This window comes from Canis lupus, chromosome 22, assembly GCF_048164855.1.
Source record: "Canis lupus baileyi chromosome 22, mCanLup2.hap1, whole genome shotgun sequence".
NCBI classification, from domain to species: Eukaryota; Metazoa; Chordata; class Mammalia; order Carnivora; family Canidae; genus Canis; species Canis lupus.
Window position 1 is genome coordinate 16,711,866 of NC_132859.1, and position 17,384 is coordinate 16,729,249.

A 17,384-nucleotide genomic window follows, 5' to 3' on the forward strand; every position below is an offset into this window, starting at 1 on the left:
TTTAACTCAAAGCTTCTATTTTTATTTCTTTTGTTTCAAAAATTGCAATTTTATATTGTTTCATACCAAACAGAGCTGTGATTTGTAGTTCACAATTTAAAATGCCAAATTTCTTACATTTTACAGCTCTAACACATTTTCAAGAGCCTAAAAAAATTCTCTTCTGGGAATTTCAAGGAAGGATATATTCACTCCACCTCAAATTCTATATGCCCTGGTTAGGATGCAATCATCAAGTGTTGAGTGGGAGTGACTGGGTTATTACTACATTATTAAATTGGATACTCAGGGCCCTGAAAGACCCAAGATGGTGGTAGTGAGCACTGAAAGACAGGTTCCAGACAAATGGTGAAGAGCAGCCTGGACAGGAGATGGGAGAGAGGATGGAGAAGAAGGTCCAAGAGGAATAATTTCATTAGTGAAATCCAATGCCGGACCATTGGATGGGTCAACCACACCTGTAGGGCACAGGTGAGGCCCAGAATCTTACTGAACCTGGATTCTCCAACTAGACAGTGCAGGGAAGAAGCAGACCTTCACTCCTTAGAAAGATGTTGAAGGAGTGAACTAAGATGATAAATCTGAAAGCTCCTGGAAAATAAAAGGGCTATATAAATGCTGTGTCATTATCAGATCTAGTGTGGCTCAGACAAGTCTGGTCTTAACTCATTGTAACATTATTGGGCAAGTATATTACCATAATCTATAGTGGAGATAGAAATATCCCTTGCATATGACAAATGTCTGGAATACCTGTAAAGAAGAAATGCAGCATTCATTAAGGAAATTAAAGCCCAGGCCATCCAAGATTGACTCAGAAAGAACCCTGCTCTATTCCTCTCTTCTTGTGCCATAAAGATCTCGGGAAGATATGTGTTAGGTGGCATCCCAAATGGAGGGAGTCTGGGGCCCCGAGTCACCAAGTGGAGGCTAGTTCTTGCTGACAGACTTGATCTAAGTGAGAAATAAACTCTTGTTGCACTAATCCACTGAGATTTGGGGGTTTATTTGTTACCACGGTGTGGTAGCTTGCAGAAGCTAGAGGTCATCTGGTGACCAATAGCCCAAGTAAGACCGTGATCCATGTCCCACTTAGAAAGGGATTAACATAGACTATGGATGAAATAAAGACTTCTGGAGAAGTCTTCAGCTGGGGGAAGCTGAACCCTGCCCCCAAAGCCTGTGTATACCATCGATGTGGGGACCATCATATCAGCCCCCATCCAGAGTTAGTCCTGCACCAAACCTCAGTGAGGCCAGCAGCACCTCCCCCCTTCCACTGACCAGTTATCAGGGTTGAGGGAAGACTTCTGCTCCCTCCTTTTCTCCCCTTGTCTTTAGCCCCAGACCCAAGGAGTGGAGAGGAGCAGGTGTCTGAAGGGCAAACTCCATGCCCTCAACTCTCAGGTGCCAGGAAGAGGGTAAACCATACCTCTTCCCCTCTACAACTCCCCAGAGTCATGGTATCTTAGTCTATCAGGATGCTATGAGAAAACACCACAGACCGAGGCTTAGACACAACTGACATTTATTTCTCTTAGTTCTGGAGGCTGGTGATCGGAGATCATGGTGCCAGCATGGTTGGGTGAGGACCCTCTTCTGGGTTGCAGACAGCCCGTTGCATATTCATGGAATGGAAGGGGTGAGGGAGCTCCTTGGGGCATCTTATTATAAGGGACTAATTCCATTCATAGGCTCCACCCTCACGACTCGAGCACCTCCCAAGGGCCCCACCTACTAATACCATCACCTTTGGGGGTTAGGATTTCAATACATGACTTCTGGGAGGGCAAAAGCATTCATACTGCAGCATGTGTGTAAAGTCTGTATGAGGGAGGAGAGGAGATCTTCTAAATGGAGTTTCAGATTGAAACTTTAAAATGGACTCAATTTCTAATAACTCAACATGACAGAAAAATGGTAGAATTTGCCCAAGATGTTGCCAAGGACAGAAAAGAGTCTGCATATCACAGTTGAGGGCAGTAATTAGAGAAAACTGAAATAATCTCATGTTTCTACCCCAAGTAAGACTATTCCATAAACCATACACGCATCCAAACCTTGGCATCCGATTTTAAATGTGTATATGAACAACCAAAGTTTTTCTTTTTTTTTAATCATCCACCCATTTTACAGATGGGTAAAACCAAAGACGGGAGGTATTTTGTTTAAAGACACATAGGTTATAACAGAACCTAGAGCAACTGGTGTCCACTGACTCCTGACAGCGTTAAAGGAAGCACCTATACCAGACCTTATCCTTAATCATCCAGCTCAGGCTCCGAGGACAGCCTTCTGAATCCCAACTCCTGAATGGCCTCTCTCATTCCAGGATGGGCTGAGGCAGTGTGGAAACCAGCCTAGATTGGAGAGAATGTTTCGCATTCCTTTAAGGGTTTGAGACCAAGGAGAGGCAAGCTGCAGGAAGATGAGCTATATACGATGCACTGTTTTGCTTGAAGCCCTATGAATTTCAGAACACACACATCCATATTTACACATAAGCTAAATAAAGGCCCCAAATAAACCCAGAACATAAAGATTATTGGATCATATTCCACTTTGGACAATCCACCCTTATTCGTACCATCCAAGATTGTTGACTATTACATTTTAAGAGTTGATTTCTGTGAAGTCTAATTAAGAGGAGAAGTGGAATAAAGTGTGAGTAATGAACAGAAAGCTCACTCTCACCTCTAAGGAAAGTGATGTGTTTCCAAGTTGGCCTTAAATACCACTGAATTGTTTCATTTTTCAAAAGCTACAAACCACCCTTCCTTTTCTGCTAGAAATTGTGCAAACATGGCACATCTTCAGCACGCCTTGCTAACCACAGATTCCATTATGTGTTTAATAATTGACTATTCAATAGAGCATCGATGCATTTTTGTCTGGAACTAATTCACCTTTGTCTGTGGCTTAGCACGAATGTTCAGAGAATCACAGATGGGATCGTAGATGGGCTTCGAGTGCTGCTGCCCAACACAGAGCCACATCCTTGGGATTATTCATGTCAGGCCCTGTTCTCAGAAATGTTCTAGCATGCTAAAGCCACCTGAAAATGTGATTTATGAAAGCCGTGGAGTGCGGGACTACACCTTTTCCCTTCTAATGAGAACTAACAAATCACAGTCTGCAGGCCGCTTAAGCCAGTGAAGAAATTGTCGGCTGCAAAATTAACAAAAATGAACGCCCTTACAGCTCATTAAGGCTGCAGAGCTACCCAGTTGGAAATTGGGCTGAGATGTGTTGGCTAGGGGAGCAGGTATTAGCAAATGCATATGTCTTGACTTCTCTGTGCTGGAAGGAAAATCCCTACTCCCTCCTAAAGAATTTCCGCCTTGCCTTTATTGGTTTGGATTTATGAATTTGAGCAGCGCGGCAAACAGCACAAATGGTGCATAATTTTGTGATGAACTGGGTACACAGTCCTGCAGGGTGCTCTCCTGGGAAGGACCATCTCTATGCTTGGGCTTATGTGCTGAGCAGGTTTGGCCTGGCATGAATGCCATGAATTTAATAAAAGGGGGTAGGGAAGAACATTCCAAAACCATTCTTAACCCATTGTAATTATTTTGGCTCTTTTTGCACCAGAAGCAGACGACTGGCTGGAGTGGAAGTGCCCTCCAGCAGGAAAAGGCCTAATTCCCTCTCCCCAGCCATGAAATAGTATTCTAGAATGGGGAAAACACAGACACATGGGAAATATCTCTTCAATCCTTTGTAGAACCTGGGGTATGAGTTGATAGCTAGCCTATTATTTCATAAACACGTCCATTTATTTAAAATTTCCAGCCACAGCATCAATGCCTTCTTGTTGTAACTTGAATTTGTCAATGGAGTCTCCCTTGCTTGGGGATGTGGGGTCAATTTTTTCATTTTAGTGGTTGTCCTAAAGTAATGGATGACTAAATTTACTTATTCTATTAAGGGACTCTACTCTTCTGTTAGACGCAGGGGAGGAAAAATGCTTCTAACTTTCTCTACCATCCTTATTGCTTTGACTTGTTCCATTTTGCTGACTTGAATGCGGGCAGGCAAATTAGCATGGGGCCAGGGGCCAGAGCTGGGGATCACGGGTGCTTCTTGGGCCTGCCAGAGCTTATGATTTTAGCCACAGTCACAATCAAATCTGCACATTGGCAAGGATTGCAAAAGTTTGGCCTGCCGATCAATTCTTTTTTTCACTAAGCAGCGAAGTTGTTAAAATACCCTCAAAACCACTAGCCCAGACCTCAAAGCCTTTTGAATGAACAGGATCCAGCTCATGTTTTCCTTTGTTATTCTTTTCCAGAATAGTCAAGCTGGAGAACGAACACCCCGTATTTTCAGCTATAATAGCAACTGAAACTTATGTAGCGCCTACCAAAATGCAGTCTCTGTTGTGTTTGTACCTATTAACTTACTCAATCCAACGACCGTGTAACTATCTCAAAATTAGAGGTGTGGAAACTGAGGCACAGAGAGGTTAACAACTTGCTGGAGGTCACACAGCCAGTGGTGGAACTGGGCTCAGAATACAGGCATCTGGTGCCACAGTCTGTGCATTTCACCAGGGAGTCGGAATGCAACATACGGTTGTATCCTTCATGACTAAAGACTTTTGACCTTTTTTTCCCATGAATTCCTTCATTGAAGTCCTGGTATATGCACAGCATTGTGATCAACCTTAAGGGAATAATAAAATATAAATCCAGAGCATGGTCTTTGCCTCCCACAATACAAACTGAATAGAAAGGCGAGTACTGCCCAACGGTACAGAGCAGGCTTGGAGGAGAGGGAAATATCAGCTGCACCTCTTGGTGGCTGTGTGAGACAGTAAGCACCACGGCGAGGCATCCCAGCACCTTGCACAGGGCTGCACTCATCCAGGTGAGCAGTCACCCCCGGAGGTGGCTGTGGAGGGGCATGGAGGGCCCAGGTCTGGGGCAGGGAGCATGTGCTGGTACAGCTTCCGTTTGCTTCTAGAGTACACAGAGTCCCAGTGCAGGTGCAGCTGGAAACCGTGCCATGAAAAGTGAGGAGGACCTAGTGGCTCTAGGAAGGCCCTCTCCCACCACCTGTCTGCCCCAGGCCTCAGTGCTATGACAGGTGGCACTGTGCTACCCAGAGTGAGGAGAGGAGCCCTTGTGAGAAGATGGAGCAAACCCCTGCACGCTTGGCCAAGCCTCCCATCTTCTCTGGGAGCAGATGGGAGCAGCGCACTAGAGGGCAATGGGAAGACCTCCTTCCCAGGATGACTCACTGGACCCATGATCTGGGGCTTCCTACGGTACTCAGTGGGGCAGGCATTGCTGGTGGGGGACAACCAACACCTGCTCTGGTCCACGCCTGGGCCTGCTGGGTGCTGCAGGGCACCTGCTTGCCCCTTCAGAGATCTTTTGTTCTGGAAAGAGGGTATAAATAAAAGCCATGAACATTCATCCAGCCTGTAAACATCCATTCTTCCTAAAGCAAAGGGCCTCAACCAAGTGGCACACACGTCAGACTGGCTGCTGACTGTTACTGCTTCCAGGCTGAACAAACACAGAGGAGCCCCCTGCAGCCTCGCACCCCAAATGAGAGGCTAGAACCTGGAGGCTACTGGGGGACTACGGGTTCTACGGTTCCAGCTACACTGTGACTTTTGAAGGCCTTGGCCACAGATTATTCTACCAGAGAGGGAAGGGTCACTGGCCAGGCACTGGCCTGCCTCTTTTCCTGTCCCACATTCTCCCCAATCCTCACACTTGGGGAAAAGGAAAAGATACCATTTGCTGAGTGTCTAAATGGGCCAGATACAGGTTTGGAGGTTTACCCCTATGAGACACATGTTAGAATTCCCACTTATGTAGATGAGAAACAGCCTTGAGCATGAGAAAGTGGCCCACAGCTACACAGCTGCTAAACAGCAGAATCAGGATTTAAGGCCATCAGACGTGCCACAGGCCTGACTCAGTCCTCTCACTACGGGCTGGTTTTATAGGATGCTCCATGGCCAGCCCTAGCCAGCCTCTCTGGCTTCACTTTTTCCATTCTTGCCCTATCTACGTGCCACTTCTCCTTCCATTCACACCAAGTTATTTGTATACCCCTAGTGTTGGTGGGCCATTGCCTATGCCCTTTTAAATTCCACCTCTGTCCAACACTCCTCAAAGCTCAGCTCAGACATCATTTGTTCTGGAAGGTTTTCCTGGACACCTCCTCCGCTGCCACCACCACCACCGAGGCTGAGCTCCCCTCAGGGCTCCCATTGCACCTGTGCTTACTTTTATCATGGTGACCCATGATTATTATTGTCTTTAACTTCTCTGTACCCCTTGGGGCCAGATTGGGTCAGATCCATTTCCTAGTTCAGAGCCTAGACCACAACCTGGCTCAACCAGGACCCAAGAATTATTTGTGGAACTGACGGTTACCAGCGGAGAGGTGGGTGGGGGGATGGGTGAAATAGGTGGTAGAGATGAAGGAGTGCGCTTGTTGTCATGAACACCGGGGATTATATGGAGCTGTTGGGTTGCTGTATTGTACACCTGAAACTAATATCACACTGTATTTTAACTAATGGAATTTAAATAAAGGCTTAAAAAATTATTTGTGGGAAGGGGGGGACCCTGGCCCCCACAGGTCTGCATACCGCCTTTCCAGCCCTACCTGGTCTGACCTCCACTACCACCTGACTCCAGAGCTGGCGATAACACCGATTTCTCTATCCCCAAACCAGGGCACAGATTCCCAGGCTGGGGCAGTAAATTGACACTGCAGTCAATTTTTAGTCTTCCCGAAGGGCACGATTTGTTGGCCGATGATCCACAGTGAATTTTTAATCACAGATCAGCCGTCTCCCTCCCCCTGCCCCTGACAGGTCTGTGCGCTGCGGCCCGTGGTGAGGGAAGAACGGGATTCTGTTTGACTAGGCTCTGCAGCAAAACTAATCAGGAAGGGGGATTGCTGCCTAAGCCTCTGCCTTGGCTGTTGAGCCTCATGCAAACATTTTCATATGGTAACTGTCCCCTCCGATGTGGGGATAGTTCAGAGCCCAGAGCATTAAGGGGTGTGGGGATGGCTTTCTCAGACCTAGTCATAAGGGCCATGATGACCAGGAGGGCATGGTTGGCTGAATGGCATTTGGGCCCATGTGGATCTTGGCTTCCCAACTCAGAAAGTCTTTTTTGTCTGTGACCTCGAGGAAACTTCACGACAACATAGGAGGCGATATCATTAAAGCTATTATCTCACTAGATGCCTACAAGATGCCAGGCAAAGCACACACTTGCTTTACAAGCCTTCTCTCGTTTACGTCCGCAGCGTCTATGCGATAGGTTCTATTCAGATGCTCATTTCTTTTTTTTTTTAAAGATTTATTTATTTATTTATTCATGAGAGACACAGAGGGAGAGAGAGAAACAGAGACACAGGCAGAGGGAGAAGCAGGCTCCATGCAGGGAGCCTGATGTGAGACTCGATCTCGGGTCTCCAGGATCACGCTCTGGGCTGAAGGCAGGTGCTAAACCGCTCAGCCACCCAGGGATCCCCCAGGTGCTCATTTCTTAGGTGGAGCCCAGGCATGTTAGGCCCCTTGCCCAAAGCCATACAGCTCGGAGATGGGAGGTCTGGAGCTGGAATTCAGGCCTGATAACAAAGGCCATGCACCTGACCACTTAAACAAGCAACAGACGAAAAATTGGTACACAATGGACCCAGGGCAGGATCTGAGCAAAGGCGCAGAGAAATGAGCGGCGGCCAGAATGGGCTGTAAGTCTCGGCTCTGCCGCGTACAAGATGCGTGGCCTTGGGCAAGTTGCTGAGTCTCTGTCTCCTCGAGTGTAAAACAGAGAAACAGCACCTGTCTTGCAAGATTGTTTGCCGCAAAGCTCCTCAATGTGCTGCTTTGAGAAAATCAAAAGCTTTTCACTCTGGCCATCTCCTGGACTCCTGGAGCCGTAAGTCTTCTGAAGCCACTGAGTCATCCTGGGCTCAGGCTCCCTGGGTCTGTGTTAAATGTTCATTCAATCAATGGCCACGGGGCAAAAGGAGTAATGAGTGCCGCCGAGCCCTGACCATGACTCGGGCACTGCGCTAGGCACTTTCCTATGCTGGCCACAGGCTGCAAGATGGGGAGCATCAGGCATTTCACAGGTGAGGAAACTGAGGCACAGAGACGCTAGGGGATGGTGTGGAGGTGTGGTCTGAGGCAGAGCCCAGGGCTGTCCGGCCCCACCCTGCCTCGTGGCCTCTTCCTGCCTGTGGTTTGCTGTGAGGGTCAGTCACCTGCTGGGAAAATACCTTTCCTCCTCTGGGTGCCTGTCCTTTCGGGAAGAAACAAGGCCACAAGTCACCGATGTCAGTTTGGCAGAATTTTAGGAAAGCACAGCTCTGCTAGGACAAAGACTTAATTACGTGGCCTTTTATTTCTTCCCTTTCAGAATAAAATGCATTCATCATGTGGGTAAGAGCTTTTTCCTCCTGTTTGCAAATAATATTATTTAGCCTTCTTTGTACCGAATGGAATTTACTTAGAAGTAAAAAAAGAAAACGAGAGGAAAAAGAGAGAAAAAGAAAGGGAGAGATTTCAGTGAATAGAAGACCTGGGGAATATAATTACAGAAATACTGCAGGTTCTGCATTAGCTGGAAAATTGCAGCCATTTCATTGTGGGAGTAAAGCTATTTTCTTTTATTTTAAAGTGGATCTTTCACCTTCCAAAGGGCTAATTATGGTGCTGCCTACATGTTGTGCTCATAGGCTCCAATTTCATCTTTTCATTAACCACAATGGCAAATAACAAAATTGGGCCTGACTCTGGAAGCATCTCCGTGATGGCTCCTGTAACAGGCAGGAGGGACACGGCAATCACTCATCTCATGACTCAGGCCATGTTTTCCATAATTGAGCCCAACAGGGACCTTGTCAGAGGCCCCTCCTCCAGCTCGGAAAACAAAGCCAGTGGGTGGGAGGAGCTGGGAGGTCCAGGGAGGGGTCAGCAGTGGGAGAGCGACACAACGGCTATAGAAAAGTAAATGCCCGGAGCTGATGTTTATGGAGAGGTTTTCACGGTGTGGAGAATGTTTGAAATATGATGCGTATGAGAAAAAGCAGGATATACGATATGCGGACAGTATTTCAACCAGGTTAAATGTGCATTTGTCAATATAAAGCCATCATGATATTTGACTATATTTGGTGTTTAATATGTATATCAATTAACAGATTTCTAAAATATCTATGTATAACTCGAACCTCACTCTTATCGAAACACAGGAATCCAAATCCTCTTCACCGAGATTTCAAGGACCCTCTGAGAAAAGGGGATTTCATTTTCCTAGGGGTTGCCCCTGACTTCTCATTCCAAAACATCCTCTTGGCTCAGTTGTCAATCCCCTTGATCTCAGCTCAGTCCCACTGTACCCTGCTCCTCTCTCTATGTCACTTTATCCCTCTCAAGACAAGGACCGCTCTCCTGCACTCCCCAGCAACATCAAGCTATTTCTGGAAAGGGATCGTTGTCTTAAAGGTTTGAGGACAGTAAGGGTGGGCTGCTGCAGAGGGTGGCTGAATGCTGAAAGCTAGAAATTTGGCTTCGGCTCCAAAGTTCACTGAGACATGCTGGCCCCAACAAGCAAAATCAGCCCGGCTCCTGGTCACCTTAAGAGGCAGGGTGACACGGCTGTCCCCGGGCTTCAAGCTCTGCCTGCGTGTGTTCCAGTCCCTTCCTGGCTTTCTCCCTCCGTGGATCTGTCCCCAACAACCTTAGGCTGCTTACTGTCTTCCCACCCTTCCTTTTTCCAATTTCCAGAGCCTCGAAAATGGAACCCCCTTCCTCTCTGCTTTCAACCCAGCCCCAAAAAACTTCTGTTTGCTTAGTATGCAGAAAATTCAGAAAACTTCTTTCAATGCTTCCCTTCCAGACTAGCCAGGGAAAGCAAGGGAGGGGATCTTAGTAAGCCCATTTAGGTGTCTTCCCAAACAAATATCTTCCTTGTCCTTGTGCCCAAATGCAGAAACAGCTGCAGCTTTAAAAATAGCATGTTTTCATCTTTTGAAGGAAATATGCCAAAATTCTAACACTGGCTGCTTTGGGGTGGCAAGAAATGCTTTCGTGTTATTCGTTTCTTCCTATTTTTCTGAGTTTTCCAAATTGTCAGAGGCAAGCATGGACTACTTTATCACAATAAAATCTCCGATGTATTATGCATCTGCCAAATACCTTATTCAATCTTCACAACAGCCATAATAGGTAGATATTAATAGCCCATTTAGAGGTTCAGAAAGGTTAGGTAATTTGCTCAAGGTCACAAAAGCAGGTAGAAATCAAACTAGACTTTAGGCCCTCGGTCACTAAATCATGCTGCTTGTAGAGGTCCATCACCTACTTCGCCTACAGGTACAGGGCCTTAGGCACACCTGACAGCATACTAGATCATCTGAGCCGCCTCACTAGACTCCGCACTGTGAATGCTAGTGGTTCTGTACATTGTGGTTCACAATATTAGCCTTCCCTGGGGGAGGAGTCTACTTTCTTACATGAGGCCTGTAACTTGTGGGAAAACTATACATCCAGAGCCTGTTGAACTTGGAAATGGCACATGACTTGCTTGGGTTACTGAAAGATGGATTGAAAAGGCCATGTCACTTCTGTAGAAAGAGCCAGCTAATGGTTCTCCATGGCTCTCTCCCCTCTGCCATGAGGCAGTGCCCCCAGGAAGGTCTATGTACAAACATGGAGTAGAGCACAGCTGTAATTGACCCATAATGGACAGGTAGCTCGAGCAAGATGTAGGCCTTCATTTTTGTAAGCCAGTGAGACGTAGGGTTGTTTGTTACCACGGCATAATGTAGCCTAAGCTGATTGACTCAGTCAGCATATGAGAACTGCAAATGCATAGGCAGTTGCTAATGTGTTTCATACTTCTTCCTCTTAGAAAAAATAGGAGGAGTCTTGAGCAAAGCATTAGTGTGAAGTTCCACTTGCCCTTTCTGAGAATGATCTTGGGAAAATGATCTCCTCCTCCAGGGTGTATTCCTGCAGCACGCCTTCCTAATGGAGCAGAGTGTCAGAATCAGTCCCAATTATAGTCTCTGGAACTGCCCAAGGAGAGGCAGGCCAATTAGTGCGTTGCTCTAAGTCATTACAGGACCATGTGGAAGGGAGCGGTCAGTCTGCTCTCCTCGCCTTGAGGGCCACTGAGCTCCGACCAACTGAAGGCTGGAGGCTCAGGTGCCATCTGGGCAAAGTGTGAAGCAATAAAGACTGATGGAAGGAGGGCTCAGGGGTAGTGCAGTCAATTACCACCTTTGGTCTGAGATCCAGGGAGCCACACCGCTCTCATAATTTGCGCTCTCTGTGCATTTAGCAAAGCTGCCTTCAAGGGAAGAATGGTGACTTAACCAAAAAAGCCGAAGACTCAGAGTAAAAAGAATAGCAGTCATTGCTGGGGAATAGGCAAGAGAGAGCAGAGACACTGCCTCTGCCACTGGATGAAATAGTCAAGTGATTTTTTTCAAAGAATCCCTGGGGGCTGGACGTGATCATCTCATCCCTAAGTGACTCAATTGGTAGTTCTGATGCTGAAGTAGCTTTACTCAATTTGCTCTTTTCTCGGGCCTTTTCATCATTCTTGCATTCTTTCATCTGGGCCATCATTCTATTCTTCACTCATTCTGTATTTCATTCATTCCTTCACTCGTTCAGCCAGTGAGACCTCCGAGCACAGCACTGTTCAGATATTAACAGCCTGCATAGCCTAAGAGGAGGTATAGGCAAGGGGACAGGGCAGGGCCCAGCAGGGGAGGGAAAGACACAGAGCCAAGTATCACAGCTGAGCTTTTGATACTAGGGAATGAGAACTCAATGGTAAGGTTTCAGTTCTAGCTGTTATTTCAGGGTCTGGGATATGGACAAAACCTCTCACTTGCTACAGATAGAGTCCTAACTTACTCTGCCCCACTTTGCCAAAAACTTTGGCATAGAGCCATGAGTTGTGTGGGGACCTAGGCCACTCCATGAGCTCCCGTAGACAAATACTGGTTGGGGTAGAAGGTGTGGCAGGCCCAGACTTGCTTCCCTAGCGGCAGAGGCATGGCTTCCTGGAAGTCTTTGGCTTTTCGCTTCTTCAGGATCTGGTCCACTTTTCAAGCCAAGGTAGAGCTTTTCTCAGGGCAGACCCCACCCGATGCCTGGCCATTTCTACCCAACACAGAACTCCTCCAGTGGGCAATCTGAGCTCCAGAGCTGCTTGAGCCTGCGAAGACTGTCAGGTCTTTATCATGTTCTCCGGGCTGCCTGGTCCAGTCCTGCTTCTGACCCTTCTCTTTCATCAGCGTCCCTCCCCTGTAAACTTTTTGCACTTTTAACTCCATCTCAGTGTCTGCTTCATGGAAAACCAAACAGACATGGAAGGGTGGGAAGAATGTGAAAGTGAGGAGAAAATGAACAAGCTCTTTTCAGGCTAGGAGCTCTGCAGCCTGAGTGTTTCTTGCCAGTTCCTTCTCAAATGAGAAACCCAGGTTAAGAGCTGGCTACATCATAAGGAGTCCTATTATCTGTAAAGCTCTCACCAGAGAGGAGTCAGGACCATTTAGGAGACACTAGGTTAGTGAGGAAGGCCAGGACATAGCCCAGCTGGGCAGACTGGCCCTGGACAAGCTACTGTGACTTTGAGTATTGGAGTTAGACTATGAAGGGCCATTGAGTGTTCCAGGCCCCAAGGGGCCATTGGAGGTCAAGGCCTTGCTCAGTAAAGTAGAAAGAACAACATGGCTTGACTGGAAGTATGTGGATCAGGAAAATGCTGCATGGAGGAGGAAGGATATTGGATTTGAGCCTAGAAGAGTGAGCTCCCTGAGGACACAGGTAGAAACCAGGCCCATGATCTGCTCTGCATAAGTGAATTTAAAGATCTGAGCATAGGCCAAGGTATCACTCAGGCCTCTTTGGGCACCAGCAACAGAAACTCACTCTGGCTAACACAAAAGAAAAGGTTTGTGGGTAGGCCACGGAGGAGCTGAAGAACCAGGCCAAGAATGGACAGAAACCAGGCAGCTCTGAGACCCAGGGCTCCAGGAGCTCTTTAACAATTCCATGAGGGCACCGCCATGGAAATGGAAGAATGCCACCATTTTTAGTGTGAGTTTCTCTGCTCATGATTCAGTTTCTAGAGAGAGGTAGGTACAGGGTCCTCCCGTTAGCTAGGGTGTGCTCTGATGCCTTGATTAGTAGGTCCTGCAAGACAGTGTGCACACTCCAAGAGGTAAGAAGAAAATCAGGAGAATGGAAGGCCTCAGAGCCCAGGGAGGAGGAGGTCTGCAAAGGCAGTGGCCAGTGTTATCAAGGGAAGCACACAGGGCCAGTCGAATAAGGACAAAGATTTACCCATAGGAGTTAATCTGTAGAGCCGTTTCAGTGTGGAGGTAGGGACAGTAACTAGATGCTCTGGGCTGAGGATTAAATGTGAGGAGAGAAGGTGTGGACAGATCCCTCCTCTGAAAAGTTTGGATAAGTAGAGAAGGCAAGAGATTGGCTGTTAGAGAGGTCGTTGATGCTGGGAAAGACTTGAGTCTCCTTATAAGCTAAGAGAAAGAGCAGAGGAGAGGCAAAGGTAAAGATGCAGAAGAGAATGGCAAACCAGTCAGAGCTCAGGGATGGAGCGTGGAGGATGGAGCAAGGGCCTGGGCAGAAGGGCTGGCCTTAAAACTGTCATTACCATTGTTAACTGTTTCTTACTCTTCAGAATGTATTATGCATCACAGGTTCTTGCTCTTTACTTGCTTGAGAATATTATTTTAGCCTCACTTCAGTCCTAAGCTCCTTGAAGGCAGGGATCCTGTCCTTATAAGCAAAATAGGAATGGTGCTACATAGGGAACCAAGAGACCACAGTTCTAGGACCGATTTGTATTATCAGACTATACAAGTCTGCACATTACTGATACCAAAGTATAGTGGTCTGGTTTTTAATTTTCTTTCTTTATAAAGATTTTATTTATTCATTTGAGAGAGACAGAGAGAGAGAGAGAGAGAATGCACAAGTAGATGGAGAGGCAGAGAAGGGCAGGGAGCAGACTCCTCACTGAGCAGGGAGCCCAATGCAACAAGGGGCTCTATCCCAAGACCCTTGGATCACAATCTGAGCCAAAGGCAGCTGCTTAACTGAGCCACCCAGATGCCCCAGTTTTTAATTTTCTTACAAATAAGAAGTCTACAGGTAGGCAGTTCATAACTGGTATACGTAGCATATCAGATTCCTTCTATGTGTCCACCTAACCATCCTTAGCAAGTGACTTTGGAATTCATGCTTGTCACCTCGTAGACTCAAGATGGCTGCTTGGCCTCCAGGCTCATATCTACATTCCAAGAGAGAAGAAGGAAAGAGAGAAGGGATGAGGAGCTCCTGTAATCCCAAGCCGACTTCTGTTTGCTTTTCATGGCCACCTCTAGCCACACAGGAGTCTACCACTCTAAACTAAATCAGGGTTGCATTGCATCCCGGCTCCCGGCATCCCTGAATTCCTCTAACAGCAACTTCAGGGTTCTTTTTGGGGATCTGCCTTTCTCCACTATGAGAGTCTTAGTGAGAGCGTAAAGTCAGGCACCTCCTCTCAATATCCAAAGTCAAAGGGGTTTGCAGACACCTCCCCCAGGACAGCCAGAGGAATATGTTCTCACCTTGGCCAATCAGATGGTCTCTCCCAGGACTCTGACCCATGCTTGAAGTGGCCAGGATTTAGTCCCCTATCCCTGCAGTGGCATTCTTGACTAGACCAGCAGTTTCTGCGAAGAGATAATTCCTAGGGTTTTCACTTTCAAGCTTCTCAGAACTGCTTTCCTCCCACCACTTTCTACGAGCCTGGGTCCCCAACTTTCCTGAACGTTCTGAAGGGCCAATCCTCCCAATAAGCTCTTCTACTCAGCAGAGACTGTTTCTGTTGCTTATAACAACAAAAAGTCCTAACTGATACTCCAACCCCATCTCTGACTAGTTGTGTGTGATCTTGAGAAAAATCACCTCGCCTCTTCGGATACTCTCTCCTCATCGAAAAATGGTGGCTTATTCCTAAAGTGCTTTTCATCGGGAACAATGTACTACATGACTTTGACCTCCTTCAGAGGCCTTCTTTGTACCAAGTGGGCCCAGACAGACATCAAAGCCTGAATTAGAGTTTTAGCTACCGTGGTAAAATGTAAAAGCTCCATTAGGAGAGATCATTTGTAGCATTGGGGTGCTGGTACTGGAACATATTTAGGCAATTAAGCCTAGGTAGATATTAACCAAAGCCCACTCCACTGCTGGTGACACCAGGGCGCAATGTTTTCATTAGCTAAAACAGGTACCATTTAGTGTCATCTTGCCATAATTTCAATGGTCCACTTATTAATTCTATGACTTCAATTGTTCTCAATTCTAAGACTGCCTAACCGCACCACTTGTAAAACCTGTTTTTAGGAATCTTTGTTTCCCACTTCAAAATGTCTTTGTAGCAGACAAGCATCTGCCTTAAGAAACTTTGGAATACAGGGGGGAGGCCTCTGTAAATTCATAGTCTGCACCTTCAAGGAAAAATTAGTTTGTTAGAACGGCAAAGTGGCCCCAGTTTGGCCTTATGTTCTAGCAAAAGCTCATTGCTTAGCTGCATTTAATAATCCATGAAACATTTCTATTAGCTTTAGTGTGTGATTTGTGCAGCTGCAGAATGGGTAAAAAGAATTGGGACACAGGAATAAAAAAATATGCAGAAAATAAAAATAAGTGAAATCTTAAATATTTGATCAAGATCTCTATTTTCAGGTAAGCAGTTACCATCTTGGGCCCTCAAATGCCAACAGAAGCCACAGAACACCATTCTGAATTATTAAAATGACTAGGGGAACCTTTTTTCTTTTTTCTTCTTCATACTTTTAAACGAGTATGTAGCCTTTAAATTAACCTTTTCTTAAATATTTAGCACAGACATGGTGTCAAAGACAAAGTAGCAAAGGTACTCAGTCCAAAACTCATCTGTAATTATGAATCTGATTATATAATGCGTCTCAACCACTTCATTTTATTTTTTCTCACTCTGCTCCAACAATTCTCTGAGAGGAATCTAATCTGGGTTAGTTGAAAGTCCACATTCTGGAGTATTTTTTAACTATATATTTAATTGATTTTTTAAAATATTTTTTGTTCACTCAATTCAATTGATTGATTCATTTAACAAATATTTATTAAGTACCTACTAGGCATCAGGTACTGTTTGCTCTAAGTGTGGGGATATATCAGGGAACAAAATATATAAAGAGTCAGCCCTTTTTGGACCTTATACTTATTTATTACACACATAATAATCAAAAACTTATCCCGGTGACAGATAATAAGTGCTATGAATGGGACAGTATGGGAGTGTTTTTTGTTTGTTAGATAGTGAGATAGTGGTCTATTAGAGAGCTGATGAATTCGGCAAATTCCCTTAAGAATTGAGGGAGGTAGTATTTTAATGAGAACAGGAGTACAGTAACTCTGGGGCTACTGCAGACCCAATGTGTTCAAGGGACAACAGCAAAGCCAAGGAGACTAGAGGCGAGGAACACCCAGGGGTCAGTGTCAGGAGACAATGTCAAGAAGATCTTGTCAAGGCAGATCTCACGAGGGCCTTGGAGGCCAATGAGGAGCACTTGGGATTTGACCCTAATTGTGGCAAAAGCCACTGAGAGCTTTTGAGCCAGGGGAACTGTTTCATGTTTTAAAAGGATCATTTTAGTCCAATAGCAAGTATGGCTAATGAAGCCAGGGTTGACAAAATGACAGCTTTCTCATGGAAGCCTGTCTGAAAGGCCATATAAGACAGACTCGACATTGGCATTATCTGTTCTCTGCTGTGAGAAAACATCCATCTTCTGAAGTACTTACAGTGATTGAAAAGTTTGCCCTCGTTGGACATTTTAAAAGTCCACCAGCCTCTTTTTTTTACGTGTTAGTTTTACTCAGCCAAAGTATGCCATTTCTTATGAGAGAGTTAAGAAGTCAAGATTATTGGCTCATCCAAATGCAGAGGGTGACCCAGCTGAAGTCCTATCATGATCTGTCTGAGAGCGGGTTTTCCAGAATATCCTCAGGACACAATTCTAGGCCTGAGACACTGACTCTCAACCATCTGCACATTGGTCACTGCCCAAAATTCTCCTACTGAAACTTTGCCCGAACACCATTGTTAGGTGATAGGAAGAAAATGTAGTGTTGCAGCTTGATCTCACTGGCTGACCATATTTTTATGCCTGGAAATAATTTGAAAAATGTTCAAAAATGAGCTGATCTGTCCGTACAGTTTTTTCCCATTAGACCTCCCATCTAGAGTCTTTTCTTGGATAGAATAATTCTGTGGCATGCTCTTTACAATGTCTAGAGTCTTCCTACAGAATTAAGCTCCCAT